The 20,465-nt window shown below is 39.1% G+C and overlaps 1 protein-coding gene across 1 annotated transcript in view; it reads right to left on the bottom strand.

Moving 5' to 3' along the window:
• The window catches only part of GADL1 (glutamate decarboxylase like 1), a 137,169-nt gene that overhangs the window by 83,900 nt on the left and 32,804 nt on the right, over positions 1-20,465 (bottom strand). The gene's annotated exons all lie outside the window — the stretch shown is intronic.

The raw sequence follows: 20,465 nt of genomic DNA, 5'->3' as shown, positions 1-20,465 counted from the left end.
AGTTAAGCATCTGACTTCAGCTCAGGTCATGACCTCACAGATCGTGGGTTTAAGCCCCACATCGGGTTCTGTGCTGACATTTGGAGGCTGGAGCCTGCTTCAGCTTCTGTGTCTCCCCCTGTCGTCCCTCTCTGCCCCTCCCCTGCTCATGCCGTCTCCCTCTCTCTCGAATACGGATAATAAAACATTTAAAAAATTAAAAGAAAATAAGAATGTTTTCACTACACGAATGGACATTTGTCCAGACAGAAGAATCAGTGTGTTCCATGTAGCTCACTCCTCAATTTGGATGTAACTAGGGGAAAAAACTGTATTCGCTGACTGTCCACCGTACGGCCGGCAACACACTGCACCCTGCCGGAACATTACCCCATTTAACGGTAGAGTTGTTCTTCATGAGAGAAAAAGTGTCTCCATTTTACAGATAACATAATTGAGGTTCAGAAAAGCTAAGCAACTTATCAAAGGCAGGCAGGGCAGTCCCAAACAAAGGCAGAATTTGAACACAGATCTTACTGAGTTTCAAGGTCTATAAATGGATTTTCCCACGGAGAAATCGTATTCAATCCCAGAGTTCCCTAGTTCAGACTGTGGTCTCAGACACTAAGGAAGGCAGAGCCCTCTCTTTTGGGTATTCTAAAACAGGGGTCGGCAAACAATTTCTGTAAAGGGCCAGAGAGTAAATATTCTCAGCTTCGTAAGACACCCAATCTCTGCCACAACTACTCAACTTCAGCAAGTTGTAGCACTTCTTTTGAAGCCACATAGGGTACTAAAATAAATAGGTATGGTTGTGTTCCAAGAAAACTTTATTTATAAAAACAGGCGTCAAGCTGGATTTAGCCCAAGGGCCATAATCGGCAGACCCTTGTTTTAAGACCTAACCAATGAGGAGATACACTCAATAAGGCGACCATTTCCAATGTGTAAACGTAAAAAGAGCTAAACATTTATATGAAAGCTCCAATCCATTGTCTTTCATTTTCATTGAGGCAAGTTTTTCATCTGTTTTATAACAAACAGAGAATACGTAACTTCTAAAAAAAAGAATATTTAAAATAAATCAAAACTGTCATGGTTTATTTTCCTTTTTGCTTTGGAGAAACGTTTCATGCAATTTCCATAAGGAATGGCATTTGATGATCCAAACTCATATTGGCTTACAACTGACAATTTCTTGTTTCCCCCACAGCTCAAGAAGAAAAAATATATATATTCTGTGATAAAACTGGTTACATCTGGGTTCATTTTCTATTTTAAGGTTGCATTTTGTCATTTATAATAGGTCTTTCCTGAAATAATGCAGCAGGAAGATCTATAAATATCAAACTGGCACCTCGTATGCAAACAGCAAGTAGAAACTACAATTGGTCGAAGAACAGGAAAGGAGAGAGGGATGGAAGGCAGAGAGAAGGGCTCTCTGCTGGGTCAGAAGTAGGGAGATGACTTCTAGGATTCTCTGGCTCAATGGGTCTCTAGGTAGGAGAATTATATTTTCCAAACCCAATCCTTGTTTGATAAACTGCAAGTGTCTCGAAGGGTATTGGACTGGGGTATTTAGAACAGCGGTGACTGCAAATCCTAGGGGAGAGTGGCTCTATCTACAGAGCCCTACGCTGAAACAGAAGAAGTAAATGAGAAAAACCTACATGCCGGGTCTGGGCACCAAACAGACTTAGGAAGTGATTTAAAGGTCAGCTTAACCAGCCTGCCTGGTCATGTGAACAGAGTTAGAATAAGCAAAATCATTAGCAATAGTATTTCACTTTGTATTGGTTCTAAGAGGATTAAACAGGCAAATCTTATCTTCCCAAATCAATATTTTCTATTTCTTTACATCATTGTGGCTTTAAAAAATCACAGTTTCAGGCAGGGTATGAGGTTGATCCATCACCTGTCATCTCGATTGAGGAACATAGAGGCCGTGTGATTAAAACCATGGATTGTGGGATGAGCCTGACTGGTTCTGAATCCTGGTGCCATCCCTTATCAGCTTGGCAGCCTTGGGCATGATATTTGTGCTTTCCGTACTCAGTTTCCTAATCTGCCCAGTGGTCAGAATGACAGTCCCTACCTCGTGGGATTGCTATGGGGATGAAATTTATCTACTCATCTATCTCTCCATCACACTTGCCCAGGCCTATATGGGGCATGAGAACAGTTAAGGAACCTCCAGTTCAGTGTGGGTGACAAGCTCATGGTTAGATCACAGAGGACCTTGCAATACACGCTGAACAAATGCTGGGATAGAGAAGAGACCTTTAAGCAGACAGTAAAGCAAGAAGCCCCCCTGGGAAAGTTGATGCTTGAGCAGAATGTTGTGAGAGAAAACACAGGACTCAGGGCAGCAGAGAACAGAGTGGTTTCCACACAGTGGGAAAATGAATGTATTCTTAACGTGATGTCCAAAGCCATCCAAACTTGATATTGTTCCCGAGCCCCCATCTCTCAACACGTCCCTCCTCAGTCTCGGACACCTGCCACTGCCAGGACATTGCCTCGCTCGACTCCAGACCACGCGTTTGCACTTTCTGACTATTTAGAACTTGTCAGAAACCAGAGAGTAACTGTGAATGAACAGCATCATGAGGGAAGGCTTCACCCATCCTCCCGCCCCATATCCTATCACACCCCTCAAACCTAACACTGCACAGGGTACCCTCTAGAAGGGCCCTGTGGGCTGACAGGGACAGTGCCCCAGGTGCACAGTGACCTAAAATAAACCACAGCTATGTTCCTCCTCTCCTGCTTCTCAAAACCCATAAAACTGGCACAGCGATAAGAAACAATACGTCTTCCCTATGATCTCATCTAGCTGGCACTGATGAATACCGTTTTTTATTCTAAATAATTATGATAAATGCCTTGAATATAAGTGATGGCCTTTCCCAAGAATGCTTGCAGCAATAGAGGCATTGCGGGGGGAATCCCGTGCAGGGAAAGATAAACCCCATGGGTTCACACTAATTCATTGTTAAACTGGAAACCCAATACCAGGCTCGAGAGTACACTTAAGACTCATGGCTCCATGAAATTAACCTCGCCACCAATCATGAGTGAGTCATTTCCCCAATCACAATCTTGTTAAATTAAGGAGACAGATAGATAACTGCATGCCCCTGGTGATTTTCCTCTTGGATTTCAACTGAAACCTTTAAGTGAAGGGGGCCCTATAATTTTCATAACTGGGAAATAAAACCTCTCAGAGAGACCAACCTTCTAACGCTTGCTGATGCTACCTCACAAGTAGAAAACAATCTTTTCCTTATTACATATAAATTCCTGGTTCTCACTAGCTCCAAAAAAAGTTATGTATTTCATTGCATTTCACTACATCTCTGGCCAGGTGGATATTGAAATGGCAGAAAGATTCTGACAGTCCTCTAAATGAATGCATCGGTATTTCTGTAACTGGATGTCGAGGGTTTAATCTGCACTATGGTGCTGTCTAAAACTGGTAATAAAACAGAGGAATAATATGTCAAGATAAGATCCAAAGGACATATAATAGTGACATGTGCTACTCCGTGACAAGGGCAATAATGAAATGTACTGAGAAGAGAGTAGCCTTATAAAAAAGAAGCCAGGAACTTTTTTCTGACAACGGCTGCAGAGCCAGAAATGGGGAAGATACAATCCATCTTCCTTGTTTCTTTTCAGTTTCAGGACCAGGTTTAGAGGTCAACAATCCATTAGTAAGTTGTCACAGTTAGAGATGGGAGACATTTATCATAGACACAGTGTAGGTTCTTTGTTCAGTCCATAATGACCCCTTACTTCCTTTCTCACCCATAGAGATGGTCACACCACACCATTCCCGCCCTGGTCCTAGCTGATTGGACCAGAGATGGAGAAGACTAGGTGTATGGAATTAACGCTGAGAAAGATCCTAATTTAGCTCATGCTGGTCTCTTGGACTGAGATAGAAGCATCCTACTGTGAAGTACCGTATTTCACCTGTCATTGGAACTCAAAAACGACATTGTTATGAATTTCAAAATTGCATCACTTTAGATGTGCAAAAACGGTAATTTATTTTTCTTTAACTGAAAATGTTTTTGATTTGGACCTATATTTATTTCTAATGCAGAACATTTAATATGGTCACTTCCAGAAAACCTCAAAACTCCGAGTGATTTCTCAGGCCATTCTGACATAAAATATGAGCAATCAAGACTTCTCCCTCTGAGAGTTTTCTTCCTCTTGCTGTTTATTCAACATTGTTGGGATATTCACAAATGCCACTGAGGATGGTTGCCAGATAAAATACAAAACATCCTACTAAATTGGAATTAAGTAAAAATCTCACGTAAATTCATAACAACCAAAATTTTCAGTAAAAGTATATCCCATGCAATATTTGGGATATACTTATACTAAAATATTATCTGTTGTTTATCTGAGATTCCAACTTAACTGAGCATCCTGAATTTTCATTTGCTAAATCTGGCAACCCTATACTGAAGCTGGGGAGTGAACCTGGTTCCCCAGCGTGGTCACTGCTGTCCTTGTGCGGACCACTTGCCCCATCTCTAACTTATCCCCAGATGATCCTTCCATCTTCCTGCTTCCATCCAAAGACCGGCCATGGCCTCCAGCTGTCAGATCGCAGTCATGCTCCTTGCTCTTGCCCTTATTTCCAGACTTCCTTGCACCTTCTTCTTCATTTTTAGTCATTTTTGGATGAGCTCCTTGCCAGCTACTCCGAAACTTATAGGGGGCTATCTTAGGTACTCTTATACCTTAATATGTACCTCCATCATGTCTACTTAATTTCTGCTTTCCAGACTGACATGAGGAACAGAGGAGAGAAAAGGCTTCCCAACTCTCTATCTCTCACCAAGAACTTGAGCCAAGAGAGGAAAGGCCCTTATATATCCTGTATTTATAGAGAAGTTCTATTCTTCCTTGGTCCTCTTGGGTTTGCATATTCATATTTAATACTTGGTTCCTCTTCAAACACTTTTCTCCCCACCCCAAGCCCTGAGGACTGTCTGTCTACTTGAGAAAGAAAGTACAAACTAAAAATGGATTCTGGGTGATAAGACATCCTTGCAAGAGTAATTATTGACGGGTGCTTGGGTGGCCCAGTTGGTTAGGTGTCCAACTCTTGGTTTCAGCTTAGGTCACGATCCTACGGTTGTGGGAGGGAGCCCCACATCAGGCTCCACACTAAGATTAAGATTCTCTCTCTGCCCCTTCTTCTCTCCCCTGCTCACGATCTCTTTCTCTCTCTCACTTGCGCTTGCTCTCAAATTCAAAGTCAAAAGAAAAAAAGAGTAACTTTTGAAGTTGAAAAGGTAAAAATTTGTCACTCTTGATCTCTGCTTTCATTTTGGTCATTGTCTGACTACAGTAAAACAAATCAGAATTTCATAACGTATCTTAAGCACTTGGGAGGTTAAAGTCTCTTTCACAAACCATTCTGGGCTAGAAGAGTAAATCCACAGTTACTATGGATTAATTAGAAAATAATTTAAGTGAGAATACTCCAAAACAAAACTCAAGGAACAGAAGCGACATTGCCCTCAAATGTAAAATAACATCCTTATAGAACAAAAGTGTAAAGAAGCAGGAGAAAATGTGTAACAATTCAGTGAATAATTGAATAAATTTAATAAATATGTGAATCAAAAAATAAATGAATTAGGGGCGCCTGAGTGGCTCAGTCGGTTAAGCGTCTGACCTCGGCTCAGGTCATGATCTCGCGGTCCGTGGGTTCGAGCCCCATGTCAGGCTCTGTGCTGACAGCTCGGAGCCTGGAGCCTGTTTCAGATTTTGTGTCTCCCTCTCTCTCTGACCCTCCCCCGTTCATGCTCTGTCTCTCTCTGTCTCAAAAATAAAATAAACGTTAAAAAAAAATTAAAAAAAAAATAAATGCAATTAGTCATTCCTTATGGAGAGAAGATAAACTAAATCAAGAAAAAATTTTTTTAAATTAAGATTTCAGACAAGAATATAAGGCAAAATTTAAATGAAAATGATAAATGTAAACGGATGGCATATATTCTGCTAACATATTTGAAAAGCTCAATAAAATGTAGTATTTTTTTTTAAATGTAAGTTCTTGAAATTGATCAGGAGAGCAGGAAATTCTTAGTAGTTCAAATAAAAATGGGAGAAATTAACATTAGATCAAAGAATTATCTCCCTCAAAATTTCTGAAAAGTTTAATGATTGACTTTTCTGAACACTTCTTAAAAACTGATGTCTGTGGTATTGTAATTATTCTAAAATGAAGACAGTTTAAAATCCACTCAAAAAAACAATCTAACCAAGATCTCACACACACGCACACGTAGAGTAGATCAATCATATGTAGACAGAACCAAAAATCTAAATATACAAATCCATCAATACATTAAAGCAAATGACCACAGTAGAATGAGTTAAATTAGTAATGTAGAAAATCTATTAAGGCACATTTAATTTTGTTTAAGGAGTCACATGATAGAACTACCTTATTAGATAATAAAAGAGAAAATGGTAAAATTCAATACTCATTTTTACATTATTTCTCAAGAGGATTTACAAAGAATGTATATTTTAAGACATCTTTAACAAAATCACAAAGAAGACAAAAATGCCTTCTATTTACTGATATTACTGAATATATTTTCGGAAATCCTATCAGTACATTATAATTGCTGATAACTGATATGAAGCTTACATATTAGAAAAAAAGCAAAATTACAGTTATATACTGATATAATAATATATTTAGAGAATACATGAGAATAGCTTTAACTCCTTCAGAAGTAATAAGAAATATTAGTAAAGTAGTAATAAATATTTAAAAGTCTGCCTTCATAGCAGCATTTGCAGTTAGAAGATTTTTTTTAATTTTATATACATTAACAAATATAAAAATTTATAAGTAACATTAATAGGAAAACATATTCAAGTCCTCTATGAGAAAATCCATCAAAATTCTATGATATAATATCTGTAGTTGTTTTTTTCCCCCCAACTATATAGAAAAGAGTAGAAAGTGTTGAGTATGAAACTAAATTAGCCATGAATTGATCCTTATTAAAGTCATGCAATCAGTACATATGGGTTCATCTCTGCTCTTGTATATGTTTGAAATTTTCCATAGTAAAAATTTAAAAAAGAGGGGCGCCTGGGTGGCGCGGTCGGTTAAGCGTCCGACTTCAGCCAGGTCACGATCTCGCGGTCCGTGAGTTCGAGCCCCGCGTCAGGCTCTGGGCTGATGGCTCGGAGCCTGGAGCCTGTTTCTGATTCTGTGTCTCCCTCTCTCTCTGCCCCTCCCCCGTTCATGCTCTGTCTCTCTCTGTCCCAAAAATAAATAAACGTTGAAAAAAAGAAAATTTAAAAAAAAATTTTTAAAAAGAATCTGGGTGTGAAATAAAAGAAATCTGGTTAAATGGAAAGATGTGCCTTGTTCCTAGATGGAAAGGCTAAAATTTTGCAAAGATGTTAAATCTCAAATTAATCCATAGGTTTAATATAATCCTAAATAAAGTCCCAGTGGAAGGTTTTTACATTAAAAAAAGTGTTTCCAAAATCCATTTGGAAGAATAAACAGATGAGAATAGATCGTTTTTTTACAGAGTGAATGAAGACCTGCCCCACTAGACGACACATATTTTTAGATTATAATAATTATAGCAATACGGACTTGGCAAACAATAACAGTTCGATCCAATAAACGGGTTCCTCCAGAAATGGGATCAAATTAAATCCCTGCTTCATCCTATCTTTCAGACCCTTAATTAACATTTTCTGCCTTTCCTCTCCAGTTTATGCACTGGTATAATTCTGCAATTCCTTATGTTTTAAAGACTTTGTTTTCAGCTGGGACAACTTCCCAGTTCCCCTACTTGATAAGTAGACTTTGTCCAGCATTGGGTTTCATCTGGTGCCTCCAATGGGGTGACCTGCTCTCATGAAAATCTGGTTTCTCTGACAACTTTTTTCTGTCAATGAACAGATGCCGAGTGTCACAAAAAGTTGTCAACAGAGTATCAAAAGAATAGGTGGCTGAAGGAGCTTTCCAAACACCAACATCACCCCGTGGAAGAAGATGGTAACACCAGCAAATTTAGCTTCCCTGTCTTCCCAACAAAGTCACTGATAACATACGCAGTTGTGATTACAAGCGGTGTGTGGATGGGATGGGGGGAAGAGATACTATATATTCTGCAATGGAAGAGAATCTTCTTAAAACATATACAGAAGTGCATAAATGCACACTTCTGAGCTGGACTTAAGATGCCAAATTAGCTGCTTCCACAATCATGGTAACCATCCTTTAAGAAGCAAATTTTCTTAAGACTCGATAAGCCTAACCGCCTCTGTTTCTTCTATCAAAGAAAGGGGTAGGGATGGGCAAAGAAAGGAAGATGCTGGTTACAGAAGCAAAATAAAGTCATCTCCATCAGCATCGACATAGATATGAATACGTAATATTCATCTATCAAAAAAATTTTAATGATTTAACTTTGGCTAGTGGGTTCTAAGTAATTTTTATGTTCCTCATTATGCCTGACTGTGCTAGCATGATCTAGATTGCTTTAAAAATGGAAAGAAAATACCAATAACTGTTAAGTCACGTCTGCTGCAACTAACTTTTCTACACCAGCCTTTTCAGCAGGGGTTGTTCTCTTACCTGATCTGCATTCCCTACACATCTGCTTTTTACTCCATTACATCCCTCTATTACATACATTATGTATTATATTTCAGTTATTTGCTTAAAATCTGTTTCCCGTACTAGCCTTTGAGTTCACATAGGGTAGGGATGATGCCTTACTCATCTAACACATAGGAGGCAGTACATTTTTGCGGGTTGAATGAAAGGATGAATAAACTAACAAATGCTTATTCCCATCGGTGGTGCTGAATAGCAGCTGATTATTAAAAAGCCAAATTCTAATAATAAAGGACTAGATCAATTGGAAATGCTCCTCCTGTAAGAAACAAAATATGCTGAAACAAAGCATAAAAACTGCATCTAAAGAAAAGCATCACAGACCTACCAAGACAGAAATAAACTTCTGGAAGGTCCAAGGAGAGGAAGGGAGCTCAAGAAGTTCAGCCAGAAATGTCTCTACCCCAGGGACATTTTCAGACTGAGGGAGGATAGCTAATACAGGAGCCAGAAGGGTAAAGTGAGGGAACAGAGATAGTGGCCACCATGTGTGGAAACAGGCACTCCAAATACTTCCGGAAACAGAGTTCAAAGGTGTTCAGCGTCACTAAGGGCAGTAAAGCAATTCTTCCTCTTGTTTAGGATTCAAAGATCTCCACCCTGAAATGGCGGTAGGGTATATACTCTAGAGATCGAGAAAAACTTCAAGCTTTGGTCCTGGGCTGCTAATTCCCCCGGATGCCCAGAAGAATGAAAATAAAATCTTCTCTCCCAAGGTAGGTAACTCCACTCCATATTTTAAATTATTCCTAAAGGTAATCTTTCAAACAAAATATTCCATAAACCATCACACATCATAAGGTGTCTCTCTAGATAGAGAGCCAGGAATCACAGATACAAGAATCAATGGGAATAGCGCTCAAGGGAATTTAGATATCAGAGTTAACAGAGGTAGACTAGGTGTAAATCTAGGCGTGCAATGGTCACGGAGATAGAGGCTGATCCTGTCAGCAAGAACCTAGAGGCATTATATACGTGAAAAAGACTCAATTAAAAGAAAACTGGATTAGATATAGCTGAAGACAGAATTCATGAATTTCAACAAAGATTATCAACTCACAAACATCCACAACAAAGCATGGAAAGAAAAAATTATGAAACATACAAAATAGAGAAAGAAACAGTGAGAAGATATCAAATACATTTGATTGGACTGTCCATCAGAAAGAGAAAGAAAAGGAGGGAGTTAATAATTAAGTGAATAGTCTTCAAAATTTGGAAAAATATCATTCCACAGATTTAATAAGCCCAATAAAGCCAAAGCAAGATAAACCACACAGAATCCATATTTACAACACCATAGATAAATGGAAAATTAAAGAATACTTGAAAATCTTCAAGGAAGCCAAAATAAAAAGTAATTTTGTCATCAAAAAAATGAGTTAGTTAACTTTCTAACACACAAAAGGGGGAAAGAAAAGGAAAAAAACATTAAAGTACCAAAAGCAAATTACTGTCAGAATTCTACTTCCAGAAAAAAATGAAATAAAGCCATTTTCAAAGAAGCAAAGCCTAACAGAACATGCTGCCTTTGGATCCACTAAGAAATTCCTAAATTAGGTCTTCAAGAAAAAGGAAAATTAGGCCGGATGGAATCTTGGAGATATAGCAAGCAATGAAGATATGTGCACAAAAATGTTCACAGCCAATTTTTGTAAAAGTCCAAAGTTGTAATAACCCAAGTGTCCATCACTGGAGAAAAGATAAACAAATTGTGCTATAATCATATGGAAAACTATACAGCAGTGAAAATGAATAACCATCAGATTGTGTCAAAACACAGATGAATCTTACAGACATAAGGTAAATCTGAGCAACAAAGCCGAGCCAAAGAAATATATATGATTCCTTCAGAAAGGTAAAAATAAACTATATTATTTGAGGATCCATACTACAGAGAAGAACTAAAAACAAAGCAAAAGCCAATAACAAGAAAGAGTACATGGGGGACTTCTGTGCTTCTAGTTATATTCTTTGAATGTATCTTTAAAAAAAAAAAACTTTAAAAAAGAAAAAACGACCAACATCTTCCAACCACCCCCCCACCAAAAGCCCGCAGAATGAACTATCAGAGAGGTTATTGAGTTACTTTTGCAATTAACACAACTCCCTAAATTATAATTGTTCATCAATATCAAAATGACTTAAGGGCAGGTATATTTGCTGTGTGAATGCGTATGCATAAGTGCTTGCATACATAAGTTATATACACCTTGAATTTAAAGATATGGTGACTATTTTACAGAGTTTGCCTTTTTCTATTCAGGGAAATTAATTAATTCTACAATTAATTTATTATTGCTGTTAACAGTTTTCCTACAAATTAGGGTTTACATACAATTCCTAAAAGCCTACGAAAGATAAATCTACATTTGCCACCCCTGAGTTTCTACAAAATCAGAATAATTCGGTTCACATGTACTCGTATTAACATTTGGAATGGCCATGGAAGAAGAACCCAGAAGAAAATTGACTCCCTGAAATTTTCTGTCCTTGAAACAACAAAGCTGGAAAGCCTAACTAGGAATGTCAGGTATGTTTTCAAATATCTTCCTTGGAAAACAACACATATGACAATTAGAATTGTGTAAAGGAAAACAAACGGAACAATTTTTTCTAAGAAGTCAAAAGGGCCTCCCGTGTCATACCAGGGAGTAGAAATAAAAGAGAAAGCCTGTTGCGGTGAGTTCATAAAAAATAAAAGGCAAAAAAAAAAAAAAAAATGGCAGATGCTTGGAATCCTTTAAAAATGTGAAAACCAAATTCTATCCACCTGAGGCAGATCTAGCATGCTAATTACGGCAAGAATTTTTCCATTAGCTTCATTCCACGTTTCCTTTTGTGCCCTTTTACTCTAGGTATCTCATTTTTCTTAGATTTTAGCTTACAGAACCCTCCCATATAATGAGACCCTCATCAGTTTTGTTGTAAGGTAGGATACAAAAAAAAAAACAATCTGTAAATAGAATCCTCCTTCCGGGATATTTTCAACTGCTGGGACACAAGGGTAGAATTTCTCCCCCACTCCTGCCCCCACTTTTTATCCTTTTAGCAAATCTGAAAGTCTTCTATGATGGCTGGCAGGGAAGCAAAGGTTGGGGTCCCCTACTGAAACGGGATGGCTGTTATGAAGAATGAAGTCTTTACCTGGAAGGATATCAGAGAGATTCCCACACTCTGAGGCTTCTCCAGAAATAGACAGGCAGAAGGTATTAAGTCCAACAGTGGCCAACACCCCAACTCATCTAAGTCAAACGGACGAAATTAATGTAGCTTAATCAGTAGGACCAGGTGGCAGTCACCCAAAGGTCTGAAGGAACTCAAGGATGAAATTGGGAAGCTGTTGGCCAAGATACTGGATCCCACACTGCAAACAGGCAGATTGTGAATGTCATTCTGTTCATTAGAAGGGGTCAAGAGAGGACCCAGGGAGCCTTAGAAAAGCAAGTATCTCTTCCGCTTGTCCAGTCGCCAATAAAGAACAGCATCATTAGACACTAAAACGAAAATAACTTCCTAGGGGAAAGACAATATGGTTTCTGAAAAAGGAAAGCATGAGTCACTGATTTATTATTGGTCTCTGAGGCATGTAGATAAAAGGCCAAATGCTGGCACAGTTGAGAGTAAAGACTTTTTTTCAAGTGCCAACATGAAAGGGGATGCGAGGAGGTAATGGATATATCAAGCCATATGGATAAGGCAAACAGTTTCTACACCCTGTCAAAATTGCAACATATTGGCAGGAAGGGGCACTTTTTAAGACTTGAAAGAGATCAGGTGGTGATGATAAAGGACATACTACTTCACACTGCAGGTAACAGATTTAAAACACATCACCATTTGATGGTATTGGAAAAAGACACAAAGTAAGTTCACTTCAGGAAACATTTCACTGAGCATTGAATGTCAAGCTTTGTACTAAGCAGTGGGACCTTAGCAATGAATAAGATCCCTTCTGCCCTCCGGTAGTTCAGTCTGCTGTATACTGATTCCAAAAACCACGAAAAGCGTTCTGCGTTGGGACTAGGGCCCATTTACGACAAGTTGGTAACCACTGACGGAAATCAGGTAGGATAACCACAATGATGCAATAACTTATCACTTGGAGCCACAATTCACAAAGGCATTAATATATTAGGCTAAAAGGAGCACAGATCCAAAACAAAGTGCAAATCCTTTGTTAAAACTAATGACAAATGCAGTACCAACCATAAACCCTAAAACCCAATTACTGGTTTATTCAGTGGAAACAGACATAATGGATTTTGAGTATGTGCAACTTGAACATTAATCACTATCTCCCTTTACCTCAGGGAAAAGGAAAGCAGACATGATACAGGGGCTTGTCACGACTGACTGAAAGCATGTGAGCCTTTTTTTATTTTTGACGTGATGCACACACATAAACGTGCACATGCACAAATTTCCAAAAGCCTCATGAAAAGAAAATCAATTTTTGTTTATTACAATTAAAAAAAAAAGCCAAGAATTTAAAAAGGAAAGGGCGATTTAGCAACCATGAATTTGATGAGTTCTGCCAGTTTTAGGCAATCTCAACCTTGCTAAAAACTCTAAAAATTTTCTCTGTTCGTGCAGGAACATCTAAGACATGGAGAGTAATTTTGGCAGCACGAAGCACAGGAGACTGATGTCTCTCCTACAAGCAAAATGCTTCTTTTTTCTCATCAGTTTGAAACACCTACCTTCCTCTTTTTCTGCCACATTACTCAGGAGGCTGTCATTCCAAGGAAACTTACAATGTGCCTGTGTAGGGGGAAGTGTGAGTGTTCCCTGGCGTGAAAATAAGAATTTCTTTGATCATCAGATTGTTTAGTATTTTCAAACCATCTAATGGCACTTCCATAGGAACTCCATGAAGAAAAACAAGGGCTAACAAAGAAATCCTCACAAATCTGACACCGTGTGTTCCAGTTTCTCTAATAAATCTACTTTCCCTTCCTTCTTTCTTTTCTTGCACAATTTTGTGTAAAAAATGGCATATAGTAATTGTCATTTGCAATATCAGTTACCACCCAGAATAAAAATCTAAATGGGGCTAAAAGGTAACACATTTCTGGGGCACCTCGGTGGCTCAGTCAGTTGAGCGTCCGACTTCAGCTCAGGTCATGATCTCGCAGTTTGTGAGTTTGAGCCCCGCGTCGGGCTCTGTGCTGACAGCTCGGAGCCTGGAGCCTGCTTTGGATTCTGTGTCTCCCTCTCTCTCTGCCCCTCTCTTACTCGTACTCTCTCTGTCTCTCAAAAATGAATAAACATTTTTAAAAACTGTAAAAAAAAAAAAGAAAAGGTAACACATTTCTCAGGTATAGTATTCCAGTGAAAATCTCTGCCTTCTTCTGGGGGACCATATTGGGAGATGATATTGGGCTCCTTTTTCTTGTTTTCTCTTTGCATCGTAGGACTGGGCCCGTAATGGACCTTTGGTGAGTGTGTATTGAATGAATTTCCTATACTCTTCTTGCTACTCCTTCTCCTAATGAATAACCAGGACTCCTAAAGAGTGTAAAGAGAATAACTATTCTCCTAAAGAATAGAGGAGGATTCTGATCTTCCTCTAGAATGAAGAACTGCAAACTCATCGGCCTCACATTTGAAACCTAGGTATAGCCCACAGTTGCATGTCAATACCTCTGTCTAAAAAAGATCCCTCAGAAAGAGCTATGTCAATAAATAACATTATAAGGAAAACGTGTCTGTAAGTGTGGGTATACACATGGCCTACCTGCTAAATTGACAAAGCTAAAAACCCGTGATGTCAAAGGTTAACACACACACACACACACACACACACACACACACTCACACTCCACTAGTGAGAAGGTAAGCAATATTTTAGAAGGAAAATTAGGACAGAAGTATAAAAAAACATCATGAAAGATCATCATGGCTCTTCTACTTCTAGGAATTTTTTATAAGGAAAGAGTATAAGATTTACACAAAGATTTAGCCCTCAAAGATGGCAGCCAAATCTCTAACAGCCAAACATTCAAACAACCTAATTGAGTGCTTGCACCAGCAGCACGTACACGAAAACAACCTAACTGGTCAGCAATAACGAGATGGTCAAGTTAATTATATCAAAATGATAGAATACTACGCAGCTGTTAAAAATGTACAGAACGAACATTGGTTCACTAAAAAGCAATTGGTTGAGCAAAAACAGTATGCTAAAAGAAAAATATGTTATAATTTATTTATTTTGATTTATTTTTCTTTTTTTGAGAGAGAGTGAGAGAATGTGTGCACATGAGCAGAGGAGGAGTAGAGGGAGAGGGAGAGAGAATCTTATGGAGCCTGATGCAGGTCTTTATCTCACAACCATGAGATCATGGAGATCATGACCTGAGCCAAAATCAAGAGTCAGATGCTTAACCAACTCAGGCCACCTAGGCATCCCTGTTATAATCTTTTTAGATTAGGTATGTGCACCTGTGTGTGTGTGTGTGTGTGTGTGTGTGTGTGTGTATACACACACATTTATTTATTTAAATGCATATATGCAGAAGAACATACATAAGTGGGCATGCAGTTATCTGAATTGTCTCTTTTTCTTCATTTCTCTCCATATCTGAATTTTCTGATTTGTCTATGATGCATATTAATTGCTTCTGAAATAAACATATAGAAACAGACATAATAAAAAAAATCCACAAGACCAACATAGTCTTTCTAAAGACAATTAAATAAAAAAAAAGTGCCCCTTAAATTGTTTGATGAAACAGGAAATCCCTGTGAGTTAATATCGGTTGATAACGGTAGGTAGAAATGGAGAGAAAACATCCATGCTCAAAAATTCATCTGATTGGTATTTTCTCATCTCATGTATCTGTTAGGGTTCCCCCCCGCCTTTAAACTAAACAGTCCTTCTAATAAGCACTAAAAATTAAAAAGCCAATATTGAGATTTTTCTCCATCTATGCAACTGATTCTTAGAATATATTGCCTTTTCTTTTAGATCAAAGCATCAAAATTGCCTTTGATCCAAAACAGCCATGTAGTGCCAGCATTTACATCTGAAGTCAACCTATTTATAATCACAGGGTTCTTTTTTTTTTTTTAACATCTGATTTTCTTTTTATCCCTATGATGCAAAGGCGACTAGTGATAGTACAATTCAGAGAACAGCAGCTCTGCTTTGTTTTGGAAGCCATCTTCTTTACTAATACAGGACATTAAAAATGCAAACACCACAGCTAGTCAATCAGGAAAACAGCGTTGTGAATGTCAGGGCTCGGAGGGTACAAATTAGGGAATTCGTTTTTCCCTTAACAGAAGTATATTCACTAAGTAATTTGCTTTCTTTTAACTAGAGTTATCCCCTTCCATTAACTGGAGGAGTGAGTCCAAATTAAAATCGCTATTCATCAATTACTGCTGGAGGCACACTCCAGCCTCGTGTTAGGACCTAGGCAATAAAACTCATCAACTGCCATTTTCATCAGTTATCTCAGAGCGTTCGAAAGGAATGATTTGGGGTAGGGGAGAAATTGGAAACTCCTCGTTATTGCTGACACGATAGCAAGTATTTTTGAGGATTTTTAATATATTTAAGCAGTCAATTTTTCAGTGAATTCTAATTGCATCCTTGTTTAGTGTATACTTGCTAGGCACTGGGAATACAGTGGCAAATACAATGACATAGTCTATATCCTCACACAGCTTATGTTCTAGAGGGAGGGAAAGTGAATACATGAGAAATCTTAATTACCCATCATGATGAGCACTTACGGGAAGGGGACGGGGTCTGAGAAAGAATAATAGGAAGATGCCGGTCCACCTGGTGAATCTGGGATCTCTTCTTTAAGGAAGTTACATTTAAGCTTCAACACAAAGGATGGGAGGTCATGACCATTCCTCATAATACGCTTCTCTCAAAGAGTATTTTATTAGCATCCCGCTTTCCTGATGTTCCTCCTATCTCCCCAGCCATTCCAACTTCAGCTTTCACGGACTCTGAAGTTCCTCAGGGCTAAATTCTACATCTTCTTCTCTTCTCACTTCCAGGTTCCTCCCAAGACAATTCATTCCACTCCTGTGACCTTGGAGAATATCTACATAGCAGCAATTCCTAATATACTTTTGCAGCCCAGACCCCTCATCCTAGCTCTGCATCTATGCATCAACTGCCTACGTGACATCTTCACTCGAAAACTTCATTGGAATCCCAAATTTAATGTAGCCAATGCTAAAAATCAAGATACTTCACTCTCAAATCTTCTCATCCTCTAGCAATCTCCATCTGCCTACACATGAACCTTCACTCAGTTGCTGCATCACCAGTCAAGAGAGTCAACCATGACACCTGTTCTTCATCTCCCTCATATAACTGGTGATTCAACCCTATCTGGTTGGTGGACAGATAAAGTATATCTTAAATTTCATCACATTTTTCCATCTCCCCTGCCATCAACTCTTCCTTGGACACTGCAAGCTTCATATTCTTGCCTCCACTCTTGCCTACCTCCAATTCACGGTCTTAAATGAAAATTTATTCAGATTACTCTCTGGTTTTAAAATTCTTTCTCTGTTCTGGGGACACCTGGGTGGCTCAGTCGGTTGAGCATATGACTCTTGATTTTGGCTCAGGTCATGATCTCAGTTTGTGAAATCGATCCCCGTGTCGGGCTCTGTGCTGACAGCATGGAGCCTGCTTGGGTTCCTTTCTTACAATTCCTTCCTTTCTTAAAAAAAAAAAAAAACGTGTATGTTCTGTTTCTTCCAGCCGAAACATCTCGGGTCTCCCTGCTACACATTCTCTGAGTGCCATACTCTTTTCTGTATCAGATAGGAGTGCATTTGGCTACAAGGGACAGATCACCCAGTGGAAGGGATTTCAGCAATAAGGACAATAAATGACCTCACATCCCAAGACGGTTGCAAAGTAATCACTTCCAGCATCAGCACAACATTTCAAAATCATTATTCAAGATGGAGACTTTTCCCCTTTCTGCTCTGCCATTCTGTGCCTGCCCACTTTTTGATTGAGGGTCATCGTCGTACGGCTGCAAGGCGGCTATCAGAACTCCACACATCATGCCCTGACCCAACTTCATTCAAGGTAGAAAAGGGGAAAGGATGCTTTCCTCTTGCGTGTATCACCCCCAGCTGCAGGTAAAACAGTTCTCAACAGTCCTCACACTTCCTCTATCCTGTACCGACCACAGCTGTGTCGTATTGTAGCTCATACTGCAAGGGAGACTGCTTAGATAGTACGGGAAGGAGAAAGGAAGGAGGTTGGAATGGCTAGAGTATATATGATCAACAGTGTCTGACGCATTCTTCGGAGCGCTTACTAAAATAACAATAAAAGAATTAAATATGAACATTTTGTTCATCGTCTCCTCGGTAAGATTATAAGCTCTTTGACTACAGGGAATGTGCCCGTTTTATAAGCCCCAAATTAGCACAGCACCTGGCCTACCCAGGAAGTCAGTTAGCATTGGCTGAATAATGAATGAATAAATACAAAAGAGAACAGAGGCAGAAAATAGGTGCGAAAGGGACAGAAAACTGCCAACGCAAAACTTGCTTACGCTGACTGTCCTCTCTCAGCTCTCATGGTTCCGCTCTCCATTCCAGTTAATTTAAAAACAATCCTTTATGTAAAGGGGCGCCAGTGTGGCTCAGTCAGTTGAGTGTCTGACTCTTGATTTTGGCTCAGGTTGTGGTCTCAGGGTTGTGGAATTGAGCCCTGTGTTGGGGTCTCCACTGAGCATGGACCCTGCTTAAAATCTCTCCCTCTCCCTTTGCCCCTCCCCAACTGGTGTTCTCTCTCTCTCGCTCTCAAAAAAAAAAAAAAAGTAACAGTAATAATAATAATAAAATCATAAAAACAATCTTTTATTTTTAAGAGAAGCTTAAAACTTTTGGGGCACCTGGGTGGCTCAGTCAGTTATGTGTCTGACTTTGGCCCAGGTCATGATCTTGAGGTTCTTGAGTTCAAGCCCTGCCATCAGGCTCTGTGCTGACAGCTCAGAACCTGGAGCCAACTTCAGATTCTGTGTCTTCCTCTCTCTCTGCCCCTCCCCTGCTTGCTCGTTCTCTCTTTCTCTCCCTCTCCCTCTCCCAGGTAAATAAATAAACTTTAAAAAAATCAGTAAAAAAAGGCAACTTTTAATAACGTTCAATGCTTCGCACAACAAATACAATTTCCGCAACTTTTTAATTCCTGCCATGGAAGTCGACCTGGGTATTGTTTTTTATTGAGATCCAGGAATGAATTCTTTACAAAAATAAAATAAAATTGTCACCCCTTTAATAGAGTTAGACGATGCAGAAAATTTTGAATTGCATCAAGTACATAAATGCAAATCAATTCTTGGCTAAAATACCATTCGACAAGAAAAATGTATAAAAGCCAGAAAGTTATTTAAAAGAGCAGTCATCAAATTTTTGGTCTAACTTTTCCACTCCTGAAAGTGTCACGCCAACAGATAAGGGTGTCATTCAGATTGGCGGACTGGGGCGAAGGCAGATATAGAATGCCAGGCACAGAAAGGATGCTTAATATATTTTTGTTCTTATGTCTAGAGCAAAGGAAAACCTGGGTTTATTCCTAACTCTGTCATGTCCTAAATACGTACCACAGGCAAGCTGAGGATGTTCCTTAGTTCATGAATGACAATATTAAACTACCTTTCAGTTATAAAACGAAATAACAACTTGAGAAGTTACATGCAAAAAAAAAAAATGGTGTGAAATACAACCGACAGTAGACAACCTAATAAAATAGGAGGCAATAAATTCATAGTTCTGAGAGTATCTCTATTTCCACATGCAGAATCGGTTTTTGTAGCTTCTGATGGATACTGAAAGGGAGGAAGAAACTGTACTTAGTCCTAGGTTCTTCTAACTGGACTCTAAATTAAATTTCCCATTTAGGGGCGCCTGAGTGGCTCAGTCGGTTAAGGGTCCGACTTTGGCTCAGGTCATGATATCACAGTTCGTGAGGTTAAGCCCCACGTCAGGCTCTGTGCCGACAGCTCAGAGCCTGGAGTCTGCTTCAGATTCTGTCTCCTTGTCTCTCTGCCCCTCCCCTGCTGTGCACTGTTTCTCTCTCACACTCTCAAAAATAAATAAACGTTAAAATTTTTTTTTTTAAAAAGAATTAAATTTCCATGAAGACAGATTAACAAGAGAGAAAAACCAAAGTTTTATTATGGGCACATGGAGGCCGAAGAATGAGATCGAGACCCAAACAAATGACGAAGGCGGTTTTTACACATTTTAGACAATGAGACAATACATTTGTGAAGCCTTGACACGATAAAGAAAACGTGTTTGGAAATTTTAACTGGTTAGGAATTCTAAGTGGAATTTGAGTTGGAGTAGTAGATTAGTAAAAAGAAAAGTAACAATTTGTTTGTACAGCTTTCTCCGCTTTACAATTCCTGTCTCTGGTGGTCAGGATGTCTTGTTACTTCTTTCTACAGGGAGGGCACCTTTCAGGTGGGAGATTTGTCTTCTGTTTTCAGGAGGCCAGAGGGGACCTGAGTGTCCTTGCCCTGACTGATTCCCAAGTGGCTTCCATTCAAAATAATCAATATGCCACTGGGGCACATTTTAGGTGGGCCTGCCCTTGGCCCCTACTACAGTATTGTGTTCGGTCATCTCCAAACACAAAGAGTGCGGACATACAAATGTCACAATTCATCTTGAAAGAGAGTTGTAACTGTCTGCACAAGCAAGACTGGGTTTCAACTTTAAATATGGTTTTCCTTTGAAATAAAATTCCTTAAAAAGAGAAAATGACTTTAGCATTGGCAAAGGGAGT

This window comes from Lynx rufus, unplaced genomic scaffold, assembly GCF_022079265.1.
Source record: "Lynx rufus isolate CCGP_SWC_20201006 ecotype Redwood Valley unplaced genomic scaffold, mLynRuf1.p SCAF_5, whole genome shotgun sequence".
Lineage (NCBI taxonomy): Eukaryota > Metazoa > Chordata > Mammalia > Carnivora > Felidae > Lynx > Lynx rufus.
Note: the sequence above shows the minus strand (reverse complement) of the source record. Positions and strands in the feature narration are given on the sequence as shown.